This window comes from Podarcis liolepis (genome assembly GCF_965112155.1).
Source record: "Podarcis liolepis genome assembly, chromosome: 1".
NCBI lineage: Eukaryota > Metazoa > Chordata > Lepidosauria > Squamata > Lacertidae > Podarcis > Podarcis liolepis.
In genome coordinates this window covers 71,489,168-71,501,523 of record NC_139554.1, presented here as the reverse complement: position 1 = coordinate 71,501,523, position 12,356 = coordinate 71,489,168, and the positions used below count along the sequence as shown (strand labels likewise).

General features: G+C 39.4%; 1 protein-coding gene across 50 annotated transcripts in view; it reads left to right on the top strand.

The window, feature by feature from the left end:
• Positions 1-12,356, top strand: part of SOX6 (SRY-box transcription factor 6) — a 458,084-nt gene that overhangs the window by 148,385 nt on the left and 297,343 nt on the right. For 3 of the 50 annotated variants that reach the window (XM_083477116.1, XM_083477097.1, XM_083477090.1), the window contains exon 1: positions 5,194-5,347. The exons of 44 other annotated variants lie outside the window; for them this stretch is intronic. The gene's annotated coding sequence lies outside the window, so the exon portion shown is untranslated. Of the gene's footprint in view, positions 1-5,193; positions 5,348-12,356 lie in introns of those variants that run through there. 3 more of the 50 variants (XM_083477126.1, XM_083477119.1, XM_083477108.1) reach the window with 1 other exon arrangement.

Genomic DNA, 12,356 nt, shown 5'->3' with positions numbered 1-12,356 from the left:
TGTATAGGCTTGTGGTGTCAATTTATTTAGCCTATTTTTAAATGAATGTCCAAATATTTGATTTTTTACAAACAAAAACTACTTTGATATACTTTAAGATTCTGAAATATTTTTGGGAATGCAGGAATGCAATTATTTTAAAGCCAAGGAATACTGCCTTTAATAAACTTTCTATACAACTAATGCATCTAATCTGGTTAATATTGCTAGAGCTATGCATTCGTAGAAACTCTTCCTCGAGGTAGTGTTTTAAAATCCCTCTGGTGAGAGCTTCCTCCCATATCCAGGCCATAATATTTGATGTAATGAAAAGAGAAAGTGTACAGTGCTGAGATTAATTAATTTAGCCTAACAAGATGAAGATAAATGAAGCAAAGCAAGGCTTGCATAAATCAAGATGTCTTGTTTACAGTTTAATACTTTCTGATATTATATATTTCCTTTTTCAATTTACAAAAGAAAAGTACCTGGCTTTAAAAAATGTGCACAATATGCAACACCCTGATAAAAACAGAGACTTGTACGCAAAGAAGAGCAAATTAAGTACAAAAAACCAAACCTTTTATGAGAGGGCTTATGTAGCCTTCCTCAACCTGGTGCTCTTCAGATATTTTGGACTGCAATTCCCATTATTCCCAGTCAGCCTCTTTGAATATTTGTTAGATACAGTATGTGAATATATGACTATATTTTTAAAAAGCAGGAGCCATTCAGCCACAAAGATGGTTTTTCCCCTGTTCCATTACAATATATTTCTGTTCCATTAAAAATACGGACTTCATTCTCCTTAAATCATTCCCCCATCTTTTCTTACACCCTCTCCTTTCACATTCAGCTAGCTCCCACATTTAACCCTTCTCTGTTTGTGTTGCCTCCTCTAACATTATTTATTTTGCCTTTCTGTGTACTTCACAAATGTCCATGTTTCTGCTTCACTTAAACGTCTGAAGATTTCAAAATTATATTTTATATAAACTTCAGGCAGTTAACTTCTACAGGTAGTCCTAGGCACCTTCTTCCACTGTACATTTTTGCAGACTATAACGATACAGCAGATGGTATCCAAATCTAGTCCTACTCAGAGTTAACCCATTGAAAGTAATGAACCTAAGTTAGTCGTGTGGGTCCACTCTCATTAGGACTAGGGTTGAATACCATCCAGGCCGTGTGTGTGTGTGTGTGTGTGTGTGTGTGTAAGTAAATATGCTCAACAGTGATCAAACATTTCACCTGGGTGTCAGGATCCCTTTCCATACAACTGTAACTTATATTTCAGTATATTGCTGTGCCTCCACTTCCCAGTCATCTGTGGCCAGCTTTGTCCTATCATTTAAGTGAAAAAGAAGAATCCTGCTGAGTCAGGCTAACAGCTTAGCTAGTCCAGCATGCTGTTCTCACAATAGCCAGCCAGATGCTGAAGGATGCCCATAAGCAGAACCTGAGCACAGCTGTACTCTCCCCACTTGTGATTCCTAACAGCTGGTATTCTGAGGCATACTGCCTGTGAAGTGGAGGTAAACAGGTAAAGGTAAAGGGACCCCTGACCATTAGGTCCAGTCGTGGACGACTCGGGGTTGTGGCGCTCATCTCGCTTTACTGGCCGAGGGAGCCAGTGTACAGCTTCCGGGTCATGGGCCAGCATAACTAAGCTGCTTCTGGCGAACCAGAGCAGCGCACGGAAACGCCGTTTACCTTCCCACGGGAGCAGTACCTATTTATCTACTTACAGTTTGATGTGCTTTCAAACTGCTAGGTTGGCAGGAGCTGGGACCGAGCAATGGGACCTCACCCCATCGCGGGGATTCGAACCGCCGACTTTCTGATCAGCAAAGTCCTAGGCTCTGTGGTTTAGACCACAGTGCCACCGGCGTCCCTACGAAGTGGAGGTAGAACATATCTATTGTGGATGGTAGCCATTGATAGCCGTATCCTTTCAAACCTTATGCCTTCCAGCAAGATTGGAGAGACCCCAGTCATGCTGCAGAGGGCATGGCTGGCCAGCTGTTGGGGTAGGAGGAGCTCTTCTCTCCCTAATAGGTCTCATATTAGAGCAGCTGTGAAGTGGGAGAAAGTGTGCAATATGCCCCAAACTGTTTTTGTTATTGGCATAGATTGGCAACCTCAACAGCCGAAAAGAAGAGGTTGGGGAGATCATTAAAACTCACGGAGTAAAATAAACAGTGGTGTGTTCTACACATTAAAACAGTGGCTTCCATATTCCACATAAATAAGCAAATATTGTGTGAATCACCAAACTGCTCAAAAGATTCAGTAAATATCCACTAATGGAAAATGATTTTAAGCTTACCTACTTTACAGTCCATCAGACAATTTCAAACGTTCTTAATCATGCATAGAGTTGGAACAATTTGCCTATTTTTATAATTTTGCATATTAATATTGATTTTGGTTATTATACTTTAAATATAATTGGCCACATATAGAATATCAGCCTTCTTGAGTGACAGGAGACCCTCTGGGATGGTGTGGGATGGGGAATGTAGCTGGGGGGAAACTAGCAGAAATATCAGACCCTCCTCCTTGCATGAGCAGATGTACCTTCTTCCACTTGGGCAAAGGTCTCTTTGGATCCCACCTATCCTATGCATCATAGTTACTCCCTTGCAATCCCTCCCTTTCTTCTGCAACTTTGCAGGGGAATACTTGGTTTAAAAATATAATAATAATAGATAAATGGAGGACAGAACTGAAATTGAAGGAATAATTGCTAGTCACTGGCTGTAACTGATATACAGCTATTTTTAATAGGAAGGGGTCAAGCATTTTCATATCTTCCATCAATTTCAATGGTGTTCTCTCAGGAGAAAGTTAAGCTGTACTTTACCATGTCTGAATTTATTCACGGTTCATAAGAATAGTGAGTTCTAAGTAATTTCAGATTACTATTAATGTTTTGACGAAAACTTTGGTAACTTCCCAATTTTACCACTTAGTTTGATGTACCCCATAATGGGTCTACAAAAGCTGACATTTTATTGATCCAAGAGAAGGCTAAGGAAGTGTCCTCCTTCATTACTGTAGCCTGGTAAGAAGTGATATTTAGCGTAAATGTAGACCTCTTCAGATGGTATTCTTGTGTCTGAACACTTTTTTTTAGATCGGGGAGGGGGGGCAAATCCCTGCAACTGCTTCGAAGGATTTCAATAAATAGGACTTTTTACCCAAACAATTGCCTTTTATATTACTTTTAAACAAAACTACTAGTCCATCAAGAGTTTCAAAAGGAAAAACAATTCTGCGGAGTGCTGGTATGGCAGCACAGACCAATCATTATGGCACCCATTCTCTAGTCCTTTATTTTTCAAGTTCTCAACAATAGGTTGTTGATTCAATGGACAAGACCAGAACAATTAAGTTCTCTGTTTAGCAGCAGTGCAGCATTTTAATGCCCTCCTCTAATAATGGTCCCATTATTGTTATTCTAAGACTGGGCCTCAGGAGGAGGAATATTTGCTGGAGGTACGTCATTATTTTGCAAATTTCGATTAGCTCATCATGTTGTCTGTACTGTGAAAATCGTAGCTAATTAGAGCAGTGAGTTAGACTACCAGCTTTTGAGCTTATGAGTTAAAAGGTAGCATACTTGATAGTCCAATGATGTGAAAAAGGTGGTTAAAAGGAGGATTAGAGCTGTTGCCTTAGTAACTCTAACTTCCATCTGTGAGGGAACAATGGACTTGTGTTTCTCCCCCACCTTGGTGTAAAAATTGGTTTTGTTTTGAAAGGACAGGGCTCTTTATATGACAATCTGGAATTCAGCCTGAGTGTAGTTTTAATTGTTAGAAGAGACCATTGAGGGATAGGCAGGGTGAAAGGTCATGGTGAGCTCAAGGACATGAAAGGTGGTTGTCTCATGTAACAATAGCAGATTGTTTTGTCTTATTATTTCTAGCCAACCACTAAGTCAGGTGATGGAACAAATACCTCCAGATTAGTCAGGTGAAACAGGAAAGAGAGATAATGTACCTTGCAGAGAACAAAAGATAACTATAGTTCAATTTTATTAAACAGAGTTGGATTTATTTGTGTCTACCATCTGGAAAATAATAAAAAAAAGCTTGTTTACTAACTTACCATTCCCTGTGTGCTTTTCTATGGCACCACGTCTGTAGGCCATCACATCTCTGGGAAGCACTCCAATGTGTTAGAAAATGTTATTTAAGCTTTCTTCCCATGAAGAAAAACCCCCAGGAGTATCAGTGATGTGATGCTTAACAATAAATTTAGCTGGTGTGCTTTCTCACATTATTGGCTTTTTAAAAAGGTTTTCCTTCAAACACGCAAAGAATAATATTCACTATAAATATGAAGGAAATTTGCTTCACACTTTACGGCATTTTATTATCTGCAGCACATTTTATGGAAAGTTTACTATAAATGGTTTTAAGAGCTGCTGCTACAAAGCGCTTTACTCCCATGTAAAAATATTACATTTGCTACTTATTCTGTGCAAAGATGAGGTCAAGCCCCTTTGTGCTAGGCCTGATCTTGAAGAGGTTCTGCCTTTTGTCTGTGGGGAACGTAAAGGTACTTCAGGGCTGTTTAATAAAACAGCTCTAGCATGCTTTTTGCAGGGAAAACGTTTTTGTTAAAGTGAAAAGGCTGCAATCTCTTGGATTTTGCCCAGGGCTCCCTAAACCTAACGCATCGCTTTTTAAAAAGAATAGGCAAGATAGAAAGGTTGTTATTTCCCTTTATTCTCTTTTCTTTAACACAACACCTTAGCTATCCTAGTTTTATTTCCTTTCATTTTATTCCAACCAAAGCAAAATCCACTACACCCCCACTAAAATACCAAGATTTCAAGCTTCTTTCCTATGACACTGTCAGTCAACAAACATTACTCCTCCTTATTTTCTAGTTTTTTTCTTTCTCATAATACAAATTCTCCATGATCTGTTGTACTTATCTGATAAATTACTTTTTTAGCACTGGTTATTCATTACTATAGTTAGGTGGGTGAGAAGGAGGGAAACCTCAATAATTTCTAGGTTTCCCCCTTTCAATAATCCTGGCCTCACTTGAACTGTAAAAAAACGATTCAGGGTGCCTGCCTGTTATCTTCTTGCTCCTAGCCACATTTACTCTTCACTCTCTCTGTCTGACAACACAGATGGACAGTCTTGCATAAACTGATAACTGATAATTTTGCAGCTAACTAGTCATATGGGGAAGTCAGTCACACTTATTTTGCATTTGGAGAGTAGTACTAATTCTTACTACTCTGGCTCATGGGGCAAAAACTGATGGTTTTCCCACGAGGTGATTGACTGCTCATGTGAGTAGATGCCCATAGTTGCTTGAACTTGGAACATTGGTTTAATGTGTAAGTACTTTCTATATTATTTACTATTATTTACTCAAGACTTGGTTTGGGGGGCCTTAAACCAAATCCCATAATAACCTAGTTTGTTTTGGTTTTGTTCTTTTACTTTTCTTAACGCATGGGTGAGAAAGTGCACATTCAGTTCAGGATTAAATGCAAGGTAATACAAAGGGTTAACCAGAAGAGAATTGCAAATGAACTGATCTAGAAAGTTGATTATTAATCCAGCAAGAGAAAAATATCCATCCAGTAAGCAAGAATTAGTACCCAAAGAGCTGATAATACTGTTCAGCCTGTCGGTGTGGAATGGCAGAGTCAGGTAAGCACAGACATCTTATTACAGAGATTAAACATTTTCCTTAAGGGAACATCTAATTTTAGACTGATTTTTAAAAAAACCAGATATAATGTTAAGCATAGCATAATCCACCTTCTCCCCTATGTCAACAAAATACATTTAAAGGCAGATTTGGCAATAACTTTGCTTTATATTGCTAGTTTGTAAACTACCTTTGAAAGCCTGGATTGGGTTGCGGTTAAGAATAAGGGTAGATTAGAAAAACCAAAACAAGCTTTAATGTGGTGTTAAACATAATAATCCTTCATAGTGACAACTTGAAAAATTACATAATTTCTCTTCCAGTGCAAAAGCTCTGGAGAACTGAAAAGCAGGAATAATACAATAGTAAGATTTTGAATATAAGAGTTTCCACATTAAGAGAGCCAGCAATTGTGAAAATAAGGGTGTCATGGAGATTATGCTCATCGTGATATCTACTAACCTCTCTTGATAAATTCATTTTTATGTCCCAGAGTTAAGTAGAAGGAGAGGAAAAGCAACAGGACAGACACAAAGAAACAGCAATGGCATGTATATTAAGGGGGAAACCTCAGCAAACCACAGCTTTATCTTGTTTGAAAAGAATAATTATTAGCCAGCCTTTCTGAAGAGGGACATCTTCACAGAATGATTGTCAGATGTCCCATCTTCCAGTTATCGGCGGCTGCATTTTGTGCGCTCTTCCAGTCAGTCATTAGACACAAACAAATTGATATCCCTTTTAAGCAAACAAGTCTGATCCTCAGGGAGTAGCATGAGTGCAAGGCCCTTCTCAGTTAATCCAGCTTGTTCCACCAGAACACTCCTTTGGCATGAGGATCTTTGTATGCAGCAGTCAGTGTATTATCTCTGGGCTGTATTAGGGTCATGTCTGATGTTGAAGACTTCCTCTTTGCATACTGAAGATAGATGCAGAGAAGCAGGCAGAAATCCAGTACACACGCATTTCTACCACCCTAGTAACACCTGAGCAGGAGGTACAGGTGAGGCACCCAAAGGAATGATACTCGCGCCTCACCATTTCAGCATTGCAGAGACGTGCACCTGGTGATTTCCCACCTTCACCTCTCTTTTCTGCAAGTGGGTTTTCACAAAATGAACAGGGAAATGTAACACTGTAGCCTCTGCTAATGTGTCTGAAACACACGGTACTATTATTTTATATTAAGGTTGTCACTCTGTGAAAGAACTGCTGATTAATTCATTGTATCTACATAGAATTCTGTAACAATAAAATTATAATTCTGAAGCAGGGCGTGGGCGAAAGCATTGTTCCTTTGATTTTGGGTGGTATGTGTTTATTGTAAGTGTGGTTGGGAAGGGCCATAGCTCAATGGTAGAGCATCTGTTTAGCGTGCAGAAGCAGCGTTAGAAACTGAGATATGACAGCTAGGAGCTAAATGGCACCTTAAACCTAGGTTATGGGCACAACAGGGGAATGTCTAGGCGTGCATTTTTATAACAAGAATACAAAGCTGAAAATGAATGAACTTCAGCTAAAATATTATGTTCATTTTTCACATGGTCTAGTCCTTCCCCTGCCCACCCCCCTAATATTCTTAGGAGAGTCTCTTCTCCAGTCTTCAGAGAATAGCTAGAAGTGGGGAGGCAGAAAAAGGTCCTCCTTTCCTTCCACTCTGCAGTTTGAATCATAAATCTTAGGCACAGTATTTCACCCAGAGCTCTGAAACTGCTTGCGCTAATGAAATTCCCTGTCGCAAAATGCACCTAGAACAATGGGAGTTTTGAACACTGTGCAGAAGGCTGCGGGTCCAGGCCCTGGTGTCTCCAGGTAGAGCTGGGAATACTACCTGTCTGAAACCCTGGCAAACCACTGCTAGTCAGCGTAGATAGTACTGGGTTAGATAGACCAATGGTCTGACTTCTATAAGGCAGCTTCCTATATTGGAGGATGCAAAGTCTTAGAAGTGGCATTCCCTTGGGAGGGGAGGAGGAGGGGTAGGCCTCTTCTAAAATTGCTTCTGCCATCCACAGGTTTGGGAAGTAATATGTGAGTTTTAAAAATTGCAGCTATTGGATATATTTGCAGCTATTGGCTATAACCAAAGAATTGTATGGCTGTGGTAAATTAAAGGAGTGATGTCACAACTGCAGAAATCCAATGCTGTTGGCTGAATCCTTGTGAATCACAGTTCACAGTGACACTTCACCATGTGGCACTTCTCCCTAGGGAGGGAGTATAGCTCAGCAGTAGAGAATCTGGATTACATGCAGAAGGTCCCATGTTCAGCCACTGGCATCTGCAGGTAGAACCAGGAATGCCCCTTTCCATAACCCTGGAGAGCTGCTGCCAGTCAGTGTAGACAGCACTGACCTAGATGGATCAATGTTCTGACTTGGTATAAAGCAGCTTCTTATGCTCCATTGTAATCCTTGGATCTGGGGTGGTGCTAAGGAATCATGAAGGGGGAAAATGCAGACCGTACTCCACACGGGTAGAATATGCACCCCTGATCACATAGCACATTCTGAAGTCAGAATGGAGGCATGCATGTGACTGAGATGTCCTCCCATGTCCCCTGCCCTGAATAGAGTCCAACAGATGTGGTTAGTGTATAAAATGACCCTAAATCACTTAGTACTCATGAGTTTTTCCATGCATACAAGCCATGCTTGCTGCTTCATATTTTAATTTAATTGAAGGGAATCAGAAATGCAAGATGCTTCTACTGCACAAACTCTATGGTTAAGGCATTCCACAGTGACCAAAAGTGCATTTCACGACCATTGGCTGGTGTTTTAGCGAAGCCTCCTTATTGTGAAGAGAGACCTAGCCACTGTTTTGCATGCTGTGGTATTTACTTAACTTGACTATTATAATGCATTGTACATAAGGTTGCCCTTTTTGGTTGACTAGAAGCTGCAGCTGATCCAGAATGCATTAACACAGCTTTTTGTGTGTTACTGGTTGCAGGAAGCATGTGACACCAGTTTTATGTTAGCTGCATTATTTACCATTTTGCTTCTGCAAAGGAAGCATACATATGTGGAACTTATTAACAATTAAGGCAAACCTAAGCTGTATAATATTGTGTGATCTCAATAGAGCTCAAAGTAGCTAGCTCATCCATCACCCATCCAAAATATATATCTTACTTAAAAACCAGTTAAGAAAGTTTAACAAATCTACATCATTACACTTACTATTCCATTCTGCAACTTTCCAAGAAAGAAGATTTAGTTATAGGTTGGCAGTAACACAGTCAAGTCTCCCCACTCCAAACAGAAAAGGGTACAGCCATTGTCCTTTGGTAGTCCAGGGGTGTGCAAGATGGCTATTGCTGTATTAGTAATGAGTACATTGCCTTATGTAGGAAATCGTGCAGGGTCAGATCAAGGTCCAGCTAGCCCAGCACTTCTTGCAAGAATCCCTTCAACCAGCAGGCAGGAGGTTGTCAATTGGAAATCCATTGTTCAAATTATTCCCACCCTTGAGTTCCCTCATCTTTGTCCCCTGGCACCATTAACTGAGCTCAGATGGAGAGACCAGGTGCCTCCTGAGATTAGATTGGCTATAACGAGGAGTAGAATGGTTCTGGTGTAAACTATTTTGAAGACAATATGGTGGTAAAGCAGCTATGCATTTAAATATAAGAAATACACTGAAGGAACATGTGAACCGGTTCTTCTGATTTTAAGACTGCTGGCCAGGTATGGTTTCCTTTTTGTATTGTATGCATGGTTTTAAGTGTGTATATAATAACACTGTCTGAAAGTTTTCCTGTGAAAGGGGCTTCTGTTTTTTTCTGTCTTGTTCACAGGGTGCTATAGAATTTCTTTAGAATTTAAGTGGGCATGGCATTGAGCGTACCATATTCTTGTGAAGTGGCCAGCAGTGGCATGTGTGTTTTTCTTTCCATTAAACATTTCTGCAGCATTTCAGCCTGCATTTTCTGGTCTGACAAAGTCCCATGGGAGGAGCTACCTAATGACACCTCCACCTGGCCTTAAATTGAATTGTGGGCAGCTGGGCAGGCTTGCCTCTGAATGCTTGAGAGCTGTATGATTGTGGAGGTTTCCTTTCTTTTTGGAGAAAGAAGTCATTTTACATTTAATTGGATGCCAACCTGGACACATGTCTTTCTTCCCTCACTCCCTTTCTGAACAGAAGCTGCAAAGAACTTCTTCCTGTGAGCAGGTATGGCGGTGGCTAATGCCCTTCCTTTGAATGGGAGGCTGGTGCATCATTTTGAGGTCCGGTCTTTTCTTCCTGCTAGCTGTAGCAGTAGTTTTGTGCTATGGCACACCCTATGGTAGCCATTTGTGACCGGAACCTAAGACACTTTCTCACAATTTCAAGCCATTGGCTCAAAAAGTTTGGTGATCCCTGCTCTAGGGGCTGCCTTTGGAGACTTCCACCTTACACTTACATCACATTGCGGCATTACATTTAAGTAATATTTCAAACCAGGTTATTTTTTTACAGAACAATTAGTGCAACAGTTTTTTTAAATTAAAAAGCTTTTAAATAAAAACAATGTTTTTAATTTAAAAACCCAATTTTTATCAACCCTGATTCAGCAGGCACATTACAAGTTGTTTGTGAAATGTTAATATAATACTTCACTAACTAGAACTTCCATATAACTATTGGGCTTTTAAGCATTTCTCTCTCTCTCATACATCATTTGATCCTGCACTAATAAATCTAGGCTAGTTTGCTTGCAAGAATCAGTAATCCATTTAACATCCATTATAAATTTCACTTTATTAGCACAAGGTTAATGGGCCAATTACAACCTTCTCCTCTTAGGGAAAGGAAAGTGAAAAGAATCAGGCATATTATTCAAAAAACGCATCTTAACACAAAACCATAAACATTTTAGTGTAAATGAACCACAGTTCTGATAAAGAAGTATGCTTATTAGAAATGTGTAAAAAGAAACCAAAACTGATAAACCGGCATCTGTGTTCAGTGACTAGTTAACATGTTTATCTTGAACAGACACAGTGCCTGGGTTCCTACCAGGTAGCCCACTGGGATAGTGACCCAGAATTGGAAGACTCCTGTTATAAATAGCGTGCTCTTTCTAGAAATAAACTCCAGCATGAATCTATAAACTATTGTATGAACATTACCTTAAAGAAAAACGTTTAAATGTTAAACGGAGTCAAGCTTGATGTATGTTGTCTTCTTTTGCCACACGGAAATGTATTTGGTTTTGTGACATTTGTTTCTTTTAGTCAAAGATTAGATTACTGTTTTAAAACGAGGAGATGATACATTGCTCCTAACATTCTCACTATAATGATTGGTTCATACAGTCCTGTCCTTTGGAAACGTAATTTTTTTAAAAAACAAAAATAGGCACCTACTTTTAGATGTGATGGATCTGTGGTTTGAGCTATATATAATTTTTCTTTTTAAAAATATATGGTCTTCATTAATTATGGGTATTGAGAACAAAAGTTCCTAGTTCCGATTATCTTCTTGTTGAGGTAAATATTGTGAGATATTATTGTACACAAGTATAGCAGCAGGGAATGGATTGTGGAATATAACAAATAGTCCCTCAGCTTTTGGGGGAGCCAGGGAGGGAGGTTGTTATGGTTGATGTATTCTTAATTTAATGTACAGACACATATTAGGAATTCTCATTCAGAAAAGTGACATATAATTGCCAATATTTTTATTATAGGAATTTTGTATTTATGTTTACATGATTTAAAAATAATAACAACAAATTATATACACACAGACATATATGGTAGGATTCAACTAAATTGTGTGCGCAGAACAGTGTGACATTCTCCCTCTTCTGCCACCCCCACACCCCAAATCTGCTCTGGAGGGTTGGGGAAAACTCCACAATAGTTTACTGGGTGTGAGGCAGGGGAAAGGTCTCGTTTCTCTGGAGGCTCACAGTGGCACGCTCTTTTAATGATAAACCATGGATTCTCATTACATCTGAATTGGCCTGTGATGCCACATAAATCTTCACAGTCTCCCTCTTTCTTTTTTACACATTTGTTACAACATTACTTATCTTTTCCTGAGCTTAAATTTAGTACATCTGGAATTGGAGGAAGAGAAGCTACACATTTCACGAATGAAATGTAACAATGAGGCCGATAAAATGGATATATTTTGTTCAACTCTACTCCGATTCAGACAGAACTGCAGTAGTGGGAGGATTTCTACAAAGGAAATGAGCAATAGCAGAGGCTGATGAAATGCTGCAGCTACGTTGCTTTTATTTGGGGTAGCCTGCAAATGACTATGACATAGGCCTCTTATGGATCCTAAAATAAGATCGCAGTGGAACATAAGCCTCTGGAATGTCTATGCTTGTGGCATGTGACAAGAAATCCTGTCTAGTCCATCTGTGGGTAATGCAGAAAGGGTGGTATGTAATGGCTGAAGTGCAGCATGAATGTGTTGCTTTTCTCTGGGAGGTGTCTGCAGAGAAAGAATGAGACTGTTGTTCAGAGTATTTATTTTTGGTGGCTGTTAAAACCGTTTTGTGGAACAACTTGGGGATGATATATGAATAGGTAGATATAATGCTTTTTGGCATGTTATTAGATCATTGAAACAGTTTGGATTAATGAAGAAATTTTAAAAAGTTCTCTACACTTTTGTATTTTAAGTGATTTTTGCACTTCACCAATTCTGCCAGTGGTCAGCTACCTCTACAAAGGGAAATC